Source organism: Oncorhynchus tshawytscha, linkage group LG09, assembly GCF_018296145.1.
Source record: "Oncorhynchus tshawytscha isolate Ot180627B linkage group LG09, Otsh_v2.0, whole genome shotgun sequence".
Taxonomy (NCBI): Eukaryota; Metazoa; Chordata; class Actinopteri; order Salmoniformes; family Salmonidae; genus Oncorhynchus; species Oncorhynchus tshawytscha.
The window spans coordinates 83293480-83305979 of NC_056437.1; the positions used below are offsets into that span (position 1 = coordinate 83293480).

Sequence of the window (12500 nt, forward strand, 5' to 3'; positions counted from 1 at the left end):
AAAGAAAGTGTATTATTAGGTTTAACAGAATACCTACACATGATCAATGTCATGAGTGGAGCTGGTAGTTTGTCTCGGCTTCTCCAGATGATTAGTGTAATAGAATAATGGCCTGATGAATTCACATTGCTCCGGCATTGATTACAGAGAGCGCCACACATTTTTCATGCCGAGTGCAGCTACACAGACCATTCATTACGCCTCTAATACATGTGACATAACAGCTGCATGACACATTATACAGGATGCTGACTGACTGTGTCTTTGTTTGAACATGCTCTGCCAAGGATTAGGGCAGCAGGTACCCTGGTGGTTAGAGTGTTGGGCTAATAACCGAGAAGTCATCGGTTCGAATACCCGAGTTGACAAAGTGAAAAATCTGTCGATGTACCCTTGAGCAAGGCACTTAACCCTAATTGCGCCAGGGGTACCGAACAGCTATAGCTTACCCTGTAAAACAACACATTTCACTACACCTATCTGGTGTATGTGACATACAGTACCGGACAAAAGTTGGACACACTTGAGAATTCCTTTAAGACTGTTGGATAAGCATTCCAGGTGAAGCTAGTTGAGAGATAGCTTTGCACACTCTTGGCAATCATCAAGGCAAAGAGCTGCTACTTAAAATATAAAATATATTTGGATTTGTTTTACACTTTTTTGCTAACTACATGGTTCCATATGTGTTATTATATCATTTTGAAGTCGGAAGTTCACATACACCATAGCCTAATACATTTAAACTCAGTTTTCCATAATTCCTGACATTTGATCCCAGTAAAAATTCCCTGTCTTAGGTCAGTTAGGATCACCACTTAATATTATGAATGTAAAATGTCAGAATAATAGTGGAGAGAATCATTTATTTCAGCATTTATTTGTTTCATTAAATTCCCAGTGGGTCAGAAGTTTACATACACTCAATTAGTATTTGGGAGCATTGCCTTTAAATTATTTAACTTGAGTCAAATGTTTCGGGTAGCCTTCCAGAAGCTTCCCACAATAAGTTGAGTGAATTTTGGCCAATTCCTCCTGACAGAGCTGGTGTAACTGAGTCAGGTTTGTAGGCATCCTTGCTCTCACACACTTTTTCAGTTCTGCCCACAAATGCTCTATAGGATTGAGGTCAGGGCTTTGTGATGGCCACTTTAATACCTTGACTTTGTTGTCCTTAAGCCATTTTGCCACAACTTTGGAAGTATGGTTGGGGTCATTGTCCATTTGGAAGTACCATTTGCGACCAAGCTTTAACTTCCTAACTGATGTCTTGAGATGTTGCTTCAATATATCCACATAATTGTTCTTCCTCATGATTCCATGTATTTTGTGAAGTGCACTAGTCCCTCCTGCACCAAAGCACCCCCACAACATGATGCTGCCACCCCCATGCTTCACGATTGGGATGGTGTTCTTCGGCTTGCAAGCCTCCCCCATTCTCCTCCAAACATAACGATGGTCATTATGGCCAAACAGTTCTATTTTTGTTTCATCAGACCAGAGGACATTTTTCCAAAAAGTACGATCTTTGTCCCCATGTGCAGTTGCAAACCATAGTGGTTTTGGAGCAGTGGCTTCTTCCTTGCTGAGAGGCCTTTCAGGTTGTCGATATAGGACTAGTTTTTACTGTTTATATAAATACTTTTGTACCTGTTTCCTCCAGCATCTTCATAAGGTCCTTTGCTGTTGTTCTGGGATTGATTTGCACTTTTCGCACCAAAGTACGTTAATCTCTAGGAGACAGAACGCGTCTCCTTCCTGAGCGGTATGACGGCTGTGTCATCCGATGGTGTTTATAATTGTGTACTATTGTTTGTACAGTCGTGGCCAAAAGTTTTGAGAATGACACAAATATTAATTTTCACAGTCTGCTGCCTCAGTTTGTATGACGGCAATTTTCATATACTCCAGAATGTTATGAAGATGATGAACAGATGAATTGCAATTAATTGCAAAGTCCCTCTTTGCCATGCAAATGAACTGAACCCCCCCCCCAAAAAAAAATTTCCACTGCATTTCAGCCCTGTCACAAAAGGACCAGCTGACATCATGTCAGTGATTCTCTCGTTAACACAGGTATGAGTGTTGACGAGGACAAGGCTGGGCATCACTCTGTCATGCTGATTGAGTTCGACTGACAGACTGGAAGCTTCAAAAGGAGGGTGGTGCTTGGAATCATTGTTCTTCCCCTGTCAATCATGGTTATCTGCCGTCATCATTTCTTTGCACAAAAAGGGATTCACAGGCAAGGATATTGCTGCCAGTAAGATTGCACTGAAATCAACCATTTATCGGATCATCAAGAACTTCAAGGAGAGCGGTTCAATTGTTGTGAAGAAGGCTTCACGGGGCCCAAGAAAGTCCAGCAAGCACCAGGACCATCTCCTGAAGTTGATTCAGCTGCGGGATCGGGGCACCACCAGTACAGAGTTTGCTCAGGAATGGCAGCAGGCAGGTGTGAGTGCATCTGCACGCACAGTGAGGCAAAGACTTTTGGAGGATGGCCTGGTGTCAAGAAGGGCAGCAAAGAAGCCACTTCTCTCCAGGAAAAACATCAGGGACAGACTGATATTCTGCAAAAGGTACAGGGATTGGACTGCTGAGGACTGGGGTAAGGTCATTTTCTCTGATGAATCCCCTTTCCGATTGTTTGGGGCATCCGGAAAAAAGCTTGTCCAGAGAAGACAAGGTGAGCACTACCATCAGTCCTATGTTATGCCAACAATAAAGCATCCTGAGACCATTCATGTGTGGGGCTGCTTCTCAGCCAAGGGAGTGGGATCACTCACAATTTTGCATAAGGACACTGCCATGAATAAAGAACGGTACCAACACATCCTCCGAGAGCAACTTCTCCCAACCATCCAGGAACAGTTTGGTGATGAACAATGCCTTTTTCAGCATGATGGAGCACCTTGCCATAAGGCAAAAGTGATAACTAAGTGGCTCGGGGAACAAAACATTTATATTTTGGGTCCATGGCCAGGAAACTCCCCAGACCTTAATCCCATTGAGAACTTGTGGTCAATCCTCAAGAGGTGAGTGGACAAACAAAAACCCACAAATTCTGACAAACTCCAAGTATTGATTATGCAAGAATGGGCTGCCATCAGTCAGGATGTGGCCCAGAAGTTAATTGACGGCATGCCAGGGCAGATTTCAGAGGTCTTGAAAAAGAAGGGTCCACACTACAAATATTGACTCTTTGCATCAACTTCATGTAATTGTCAATAAGAGCCTTTGAAATTATACTCCAGTATTCCATAGTAACATCTGACAAAAATATCTAAAGACACTGAAGCAGCAAACTTTGTGGAAATTAATAGTTGTGTCATTCTCAAAACCTTTGGCCACGACTGTACAGGTGAACGTGGTACCTTCAGGCGTTTGGAAATTGCACCCAAGGATGAACTTGTGGAGGTCTACAATTTGTTTTCTGAGGTCTTGGCTGATTTCCATGAGGTCTTGGCTGATTTCCAAGCAAAGAGGCACTGAGTTTGAAGGTAGGCCTTGAAATACATCCACAGGTACTCCTATTGACTCAAATGATGTCAATTAGCCTATCAGAAGCTTGTAAAGCCATGACATAATTTTCTGGAACTTTCCAAGCTGTTTAAAGGCACAGTCAACTTAGTGTATGTAAACTTCTGACCCACTGGAATTGTGATACAGTGAATTATAAGTGAAATAATCTGTCTATACACAATTTTTGGAAAAATGACTGTGTCATGCACAAAGTAGATGTCCTAACCGACTTGCCAAAACTATAGTTTGTGAACAAGGAAATTTGTGGAGTGGTTGGACTCCAACCTAAGATTATGTAAACTTCTGACGTAAACTGTATCTATTTGTTTTATGTAATGGTCTGGCCCAGTGAGACTAAGGATTATGCTAAATGGTACTACAGTAGGTGCAGCAGTGGTACACAGAGGAATATCCAGCATACAGCTGCTGTGCTGCTACTGCATGGACGGATACTCAGAACCTTCCAGGAAAACATTAAAGCGTTTAACTCCAGTAGCAATGTGACCCCTGGGGTGTGCTGTACACAAACAGCAGAGCCATTTTATAAACATGAACCCATGACAGCGTCCTGCCAGTCGGTCCGTATTCAGGGGAAGGCTGTCTAGCAGAAAGAGAAGGGTCTTTATCACTTCAAAGGCACCTGTCCCTCCGGCGTCTCTGGGTTGCCATGACTGGTGCTCCGCTCCCTCGCTTGTCCTGGTGCTCCGCTCCCTTGCTCGTCCTGGTGCTCCGCTCCCTCGTCCTGGTGCTCCGCTCCCTCGTTCGTCCTGGTGCTCCGCTCCCTCGTTCGTCCTGGTGCTCCGCTCCCTCGCTCGTCCTGGTGCTCCGCTCCCTCGCTCGTCCTGGTGCTCCGCTCCCTCGCTCGTCCTGGTGCTCCGCTCCCTCGCTCGTCCTGGTGCTCCGCTCCCTCGCTCGTCCTGGTGCTCCGCTCCCTCGCTCGTCCTGGTGCTCCGCTCCCTCGTTCGTCCTGGTGCTCCGCTCCCATCATTCGTCCTGGTGCTCCGCTCCCTTGTCCTGGTGCTCTGCTCTCCTGGTGCGTCCTGGTGCTCCGCTCCCTCGCTCGTCCTGGTGCTCCGCTCCCTGGTGCGCTCCCTCGTCCTGGTGCTCCGCTCCCGCTCGTCCTGGTGCTCCGCTCCTCGCTCGTCCTGGTGCTCCGCTCCTCGCTCGTCCTGGTGCTCCGCTCCCTCGCTCGTCCTGGTGCTCCGCTCCCGCTCCCTCTCCGCTCCCCGCTCCCTGGTGCTCCGCTCCCCCGCTCCTGGTGCTCCGCTCCTCGCTCCCTGGTGCTCCGCTCCTCCTGGTGCTCCGCTCCTGGTGGTGCTCCGCTCCCTCGCTCGTCCTGGTGCTCCGCTCCCTCGCTCGTCCTGGTGCTCCGCTCCCTCGCTCGTCCTGGTGCTCCGCTCCCTCGCTCGTCCTGGTGCTCCGCTCCCCCGCTCGTCCTGGTGCTCCGCTCCCTCGCTCGTCCCTCTTATGCTGCATTTGTCCAATCTTGGAAAGCCCAGAGTCAGGAAACACAAGGTCTTTTCAAAGTTAGTCAACAGGCCTTTGATGGCCAGCCAACGGAGTCAGCAACCCTGCGACAAGGTGCTGGGCTATTATCATTCAATAGACAGGCGGGATTTTGCATATTTAACAGGAAATTTCACTTTGCTTTTTTGACACGGGGCATTATGCAGGGTCTCTGTACAATAAACCCATCAGCACCTTGCCAATTTGTTGTTTGGGTTTTTTCATTTTGATGGAAAAATGCATTTTTGTTTGTGCTATGCACAGTACATTCAAAACATGCAGGGAAATAAAATGGTTTGTCTGTTTGTTGACAAGTAAATTGGACAAACGGTTTAAGTTAAATGTTTTCTTTCTTTTCTCATATTTTTCTATGAACCTCATAAAGAAAGAACATAAAACTGTCCCATTCCATTATCTTCTATAATAGTGGAACCAATATAGGTAAAACATTGAATTCAGACAAAGGCATATTATTAGCTTGGTCAGTGTCAAGAGCAGCAGCAGGTCTAGAAAGATCCATGGTGACATTCTGATAGGGACACCTCACCTCGCCACCACAGTGTCTCCATGTCCATTCTGATAGGGATACCTCACCTCGCCACCACAGTGTCTCCATGTCCATTCTGATAGGGATACCTCACCTCGCCACCACAGTGTCTCCATGTCCATTCTGATAGGGATACCTCACCTCGCCACCACAGTGTCTCCATGTCCATTCTGATAGGGATACCTCACCTCGCCACCACAGTGTCTCCGTGTCCATTCTGATAGGGACACCTCACCTCATCACCACAGTGTCTCTATGTCCACTCTGATAGGGACACATCACCTCATCACCACAGTGTCTCCATGTCCACTCTGATAGGGACACATAACATCATCACCACAGTGTCTCCATGTCCACTCTGATAGGGACACATCACCTCATCACCACAGTGTCTCCATGTCCACTCTGATAGGGACACCTCACCACCACAGTGTCTCCATGTCCACTCTGATAGGGACACCTCACCACCACAGTGTCTCCATGTCCACTCTGATAGGGACACCTCACCACCACAGTGTCTCCATGTCCACTCTGATAGGGACACCTCATCACCACAGTGTCTCCATGTCCACTCTGATAGGGACACCTCACCACCACAGTGTCTCCATGACCACTCTGATAGGGACACCTCATCACCACAGTGTCTCCAAGTCCACTCTGATAGGGACACCTCACCACCACAGTGTCTCCATGTCCACTCTGATAGGGATACCTCACCACCACAGTGTCTCCATGTCCACTCTGATAGGGACACCTCACCACCACAGTGTCTCCATGTCCACTCTGATAGGGACACCTCACCACCACAGTGTCTCCATGACCACTCTGATAGGGACACCTCGCCACCACAGTGTCTCCATGTCCACTCTGATAGGGACACCTCACCACCACAGTGTCTCCATGTCCACTCTGATAGGGACACATCACCACCACAGTGTCTCCATGTCCACTCTGATAGGGACACATCACCTCATCACCACAGTGTCTCCATGTCCATACACAGTTCCAATAGTCCACATTAAGTTACAACTTGCACGTCATACTTGTATTAACATTATATTTTGAATGTACTGAATGTACAGCACACTCTCCTATTGCTCTGCTGGCTGACTAGTGCTGGAGCTGCTGCTGTTGGGACTGCGGTGGTTGGAGACTGTTCCTGTTCAGAAGATTCCACAGTGGAGCGGCCACCCCTAATGAGTGACAGGCGTTCCCCCTTCTCTCCCCTCTCTGTGGGCTGGCAGCCTTCCGTCCCCTACCTCCCTCTACTCCCTTGGCAAGGGCAGCCCATGCAGCACTCCCAGGAGCCCCCACGAGGGCAGTTCCACAGGACCAGAGTCCCATGGCAAGCTGCTAATGATCCATATGATGGCCAGGGCCAGACATTGTTTAGGCTACATTACCTAGAGAGGGCCGAACAACCATTTGCATTGTCACTAGATAATGGCCCAAAAAACAAATCTCACAGACCTTCATATGGGTAATTAATTTGTCTGTGCGTCGGGGCACTTCGCCTCTCCCCGCGTCTCTCTTTCTGCCTTCCCTATGCTCTCCAAAAGATTTCCAATTGCTGGCAGACAATGGTTTCAGAAGGCAGTAAAAGGCCATTGATCTATTTGCAAATACCCGTCCCCATGCTGCGAAATGCATCTTGCTGTGTTGCGTTAAGCAATTCCACATTTTAATGGGCAGACTATTGATGGCTGATGCCAAAAGACTATGGTATTGACGCACTCAAACGTATCCACAATGAAGTCCAAGGGGGATAGCACCAACTCAGCACAATAAACAAAGAAAGAGGCATCAAACTGAAAAAGAAGAGTTGCGTTATGTTGCAGAGCTCTCATAAAAAGTAACTGTAATGTGTGCCTGGTGATTGACTTTCAGAATCGATGGTAGATCCATCGTACGCAGCAAAGTACGCAGCAGAGCTGTTGCCAATAAACACGTTGAATCCATACCGGTTGGGCCAGACTACAGAGTAATTGCCAATTAGGAACATGTGCATTATTATACGTAATTAGGTGTTGATTAAAATTGGAACATTGCATGCAACAGCTCCAATGAGTGTGATAATAGCTGACTTATGTCCAGACAACATCAGGAACACAGCCAGATCAACACAAGACTTCGGCTAATTTCTGCAGTTCCTCTGCACCTTATACTGTGCACGTAAAAAAGGAATGATCTCTGGATGAGATAGAGACAAGAAGAAAGACAAGACAAATGTTTGTGCTTACATCAAATGTTCTCAGACGAGAGACAACCCAACCACACCAATAAAGCAATCAATGCTAACTTAATCTCTCCCACCACAGTGGCACCCGCTTGCTGTTTCTCAGAGCCAAAATGAAAGAGGAAAGTTACCCTGAAGGACTTAAGTAAATTCAGTCGTATTTTCTTGCCACTATGGCAGTCTTCACAGACACGCTCCAAACATCTATGCATTAGTTCGTATGCTATGTATTCAACACCACTGAATAGAAACAGACAAGGTCTTACACTGAGAGGAAGTCCTAACACAGTCGTTTAAATAGAGAGTGTGTGTGTGTGTGTGAGTGTGTGTATGACTCATCTGTGCCAGGGTCAGTGTGACTGCCCACTGGTTGTGCCAACGCAGGCTGGGAGTGGAGCGAAGCAGAGCCGGCCCAGTCAAAGGTGCTTTGGGGGATAAGCTGGGTGCCCTGTCTCAAATGGGGACACTTCACTGGGTAAAGCCTGCCTTACAAAGAACGCTTTTCCCCACTGTGAATCTTCATACCTCCATCCAAGCAGAACTAAGGGTGCTGCTCACCAAGATACAAAGGGACAAACTCACACACATGCCCTCTTGAACACATCCAAACCACACACCCAGTCGGGCACATGTATACACAGTCACGCACATATATGCGTGCAGTCGGACACACACACACACACACACACACACACACACACACACACACACACACACACACACACACACACACACACACACACAGGCACAAGACTGCTCCCTCCTGGCCACACCCTGTGGCTGCACAGCGTTACATGCTCCTCACAAAGAGACAGAGTGAGGCTGTATGTCATCCGTCTGCAGTTGTGATTTCACTCAAATGTCAATGCTTTGAATAACCAGGGATCCCTCATACAAATATACAGCCCAAAGGCTGTGGGATAGGTAGAGTGTGAGGCCTCTATGGAGGGCTGCATGAGGGAACATATATTACACACGTCTGGTGTCTGGGCTTTACGGCAGGCTTCTAAAGGACACAGCTGATATTTCAGACAATGGTCAGAGTAAAAGTCCAACAGTGATGACTGGGTCCTTTGTGTTGTCCTTGGGAGAAATACATAGCTGTGAACACTTCCACATAAAGAGTGTTGATACTGTACACAACCTAACATTTATTAAGTGATTAGAGAAGGACTCTGTCTATCATCCCACCTCCACATGAAGTCACTGTACATCATTAGGTCAAGTTAAGGGAGTCAGTAGTAGGTTAAGAACTTGTAGGCTGACACACACACACACACACCACTCCTCCCCTACAGCATTATCCCCTTATCAGAATGGATAGCTCCTGCAGTTTCGGCAACAATTTACTGCATGTCATAATCAAATCCCTTTAAAATGGGAACAATTCAGCTATTGCCCGGCGTAATCAAATTAGCCCAAGTCTTTTTGGATGTTCAATTATCTCCAGTCGGAAGAGCACTTTATCCAGAGAACTGGCTCTGCTCTGCACGGTGACGGGGGCTGACAGCAGCATCCTCACATTTACAGGGAGTCCAGACTAATGTGATGACAAGCTCGCATGCCTCCGTTACTTAACCTTTCATTTCTGCTGGGGCTCCCTTGCGACCCCACCACCGCCATCATCAGACAGAGCCCCATGCCAGGCCCACTGAGCTGGCCAGCCCACAGCCGACCTCTCGCTAGGTTAGCCCTGCTCCTCCAGGCTCACCCACTGTGTTGTGTTTACTGCAGCACTGCAACAACAGGAGAGTCCAGACAAACTCATAGTCCTACTTCTAAAACTACACTACTGAGAATTGATGAGCTTCACTAGTGTTGAACACCACTCAGGATCAGAAGTGACATTTAGATATTTTAAAGAAAGACAGAGGAATATCTACAATGGCATGACTAATACTAGCTACCTACTAAGTAGCTTGAATCAATGCTGACCTCTTCCTGGTGTGAATTATTATAGTTTCATTCAACACTATTTTTTCAACATTTATTTTAGGAACAGTGGGTTAACTGCCTGTTCAGGAGCAGAACAACAGATTTGTACCTTGTCAGCTCGGGGATTTGAACTTGCAACCTTGCGATTACTAGTCCAACGCTCAAACCACTAGGCTACCCTGCCGCCCAAATTCAACCAAGGGACTACAGATGAAAATGTGCTATCTCGCTAAATCTGGTGTAATGGCATGTTGTCCATGATCCCTGACAAATACAAAATAAATAAATAAGTGCTTTCACTTAATTCAACAGTGTATTGATAATATTGTTTTTACATGTGTAACTGATAATAATCTCAATGTGATTGAATGAGTGATTTACATTCAAATCATACTTCCTTGTTTGAACGGTACTCTGTGTGTTGAAGAGCAGATGTTCTGGGGTAGCTGGGAAAAACCTGAGAGACAAATAAATGAATAAATATATGTTTTATCTATCAGCCAAAGGAGGGAACTAAATGAATGTAAGGACGAGGAGTACGACAGAACCAGAACAAAAAAAACGATATTGTCCTGTTTCAAACAAGTGGAGAGAGAAGTGAGAATTATCCGGTAATTCATTTGTCCGTCTGTATCTCAAAGCCACGTGTGCTCTTCTTAAGATTAAGAGGGTTTTCTAATGAACAGGGAAAGAGGGATTCTGCCTATTTCCTCCTGAAACAATTAGGTGGGTGTTTATTCAGGGGAAAGCTAAGGACGTGTTGCTGATACAGGCGCTGGTTGGGGAAGTCACTCTGCATTGTTTACTGTTCATCTCCTCAGATGATTGAGGTTGGCTATGACCCCCCCAAGAAAAAAAAAAAAAAAAACAATCTTCATACCCCCATCCAAGCAGAACTAAGGGTGCTGCTCACCAAGTTGCAAAGGGACAAACCACACACACATACCCTCCCGTATAATTCTGTACATAAATCCATGGGACACATTTAGAATGATATGTTACGTTTCGTGGATCTTGATCACTCATTTCGTATGATATGTTACGTTTCGTGGATCTCGATCACTCATTTCGTATGAAATGTTCCGATTTACAATTCATATTATATGTTACAAATTTGCAAAATGTACAATGTTACATTTTGGGGTTAGGGTTCAGAGTTAGGGTTAAAGTTAAGGTTAAGGTTAGGAGTTAGCTAAAAGGGTTAAGGTAAGGGTTACTTAATTTTTTCCCCCTAAGTAACCATCTGTCTTGTGTAACCATACCAAACGTAACACATCATACTAATTTGAGTGTCCTGGATTTACATTTACTATGTTACATCAGGTCAATGAGACCAGGCAGCCCAACCAAGTGGAAGAGTAATCTAACAGGGGAATTAAAATACAATAGATTAGTCCAGTTCTACTGAAACACTGGATACACCTGTAGGAGCAACATGCACCTGTTGATGTAAAAAAAAAGAGCTAAATAACGAGACACTACATTTAGTTAACATAATAATATCCCAACTATGCATACGCTGTAATTCACACTGTATGTATGTTATTGGAGCAATAACTGGAGACCAAACTATTGTGTTCCATTTAGTAATATCTATATTATATGTTATGAGGAAGAGAAATGAGTGAAGTTGGAATACAAAAAGCACATCGTTTATTTTCTTAGATACACAGGTAGAGGCTACACACAGTCAACACTAACATTCCTAAGAGCAAAATAGTTCATTTTATTCAGTTCAGTTGAAACAACACAATTACATTCAACATCATCTTTCTATGTAGATTTGAGGCTAATAATATAATATAATCCCTTATATCCCTTATTCTCACAGACACAGTGCAAAGGTGTGCTTCTTTTCCAGATTGATCACGATAGACACATCTCCAAGTCACTGCTGCCATCTGCTGGACAGTGTGACCTAATGGAATATAATGGCAGAGCGAGAATGAACATCCAGCCATAAACCTCATTTAAAACAATGCTGCACCTCCTGGAAGAAGCTTTGTGGTCTTCCTGTGGCCATGAAAACTGTCAGATTGAGATCAGCCAATGTAATTTAGTCATCGGCTGCATTAATGAATCTGACTGCCTTTGAAACATGTTTTTGAATCATGTGATGAGGGGGACAGAGTGTGACTGCTGGAAATGTAGACTAGAGAGGCTGGTAATCTAGCAAAACAGAAAAAGCCTGTGCAAAGGAACTCTTGCCTGGATCAATCCTGTGCTGAACCTTCAATTTGTCCTTCTACTATTCTAGTAAGATAGCGATAGAAATTATATGTGACAACATGTGTACTAAATTTGTTCTAATTCCTGTAGTATATCTTAGGCCTAGTTGACATATTTTAAAATGGTTTATTAACTAATTATACATTCCAACATAGACCAACGTGTTTAAACATTTAGTACATGTACATATTTGTTGTTAAATCAATATATTGTGACTCTTCATGAGGAAACCATTCATATACCCAGGTACAATGCTTCACTTTGTAGATATACTCAGCTGGAACACGGCATACTACAAGTATGCAGCTTGGTCTGTTTTCTATGATAGTCAGACCCAGAACTGCAACCAAGGCTTTGCCCACAAGATGTCTCTGCACTGACAGGAATGTCGTGATCTCACACAAATCCTCCTGTCCTCAACCAACCCCAGCTCAGGCAGCCCAAGCTGCAGTCCTGCTCATCCTCCAGCACGAGCTCCAGAACCGCCCCACTCTGTCCCTCTCTAGAAACAGTCAAAGGCAA

At 45.4% G+C, this 12500-nt stretch overlaps 1 protein-coding gene across 5 annotated transcripts in view; it reads right to left on the reverse strand.

Annotated features, from left to right (window-relative positions):
• The window catches only part of LOC112235563 (RNA binding protein fox-1 homolog 3), a 310477-nt gene that overhangs the window by 104135 nt on the left and 193842 nt on the right, over positions 1-12500 (reverse strand). The gene's annotated exons all lie outside the window — the stretch shown is intronic.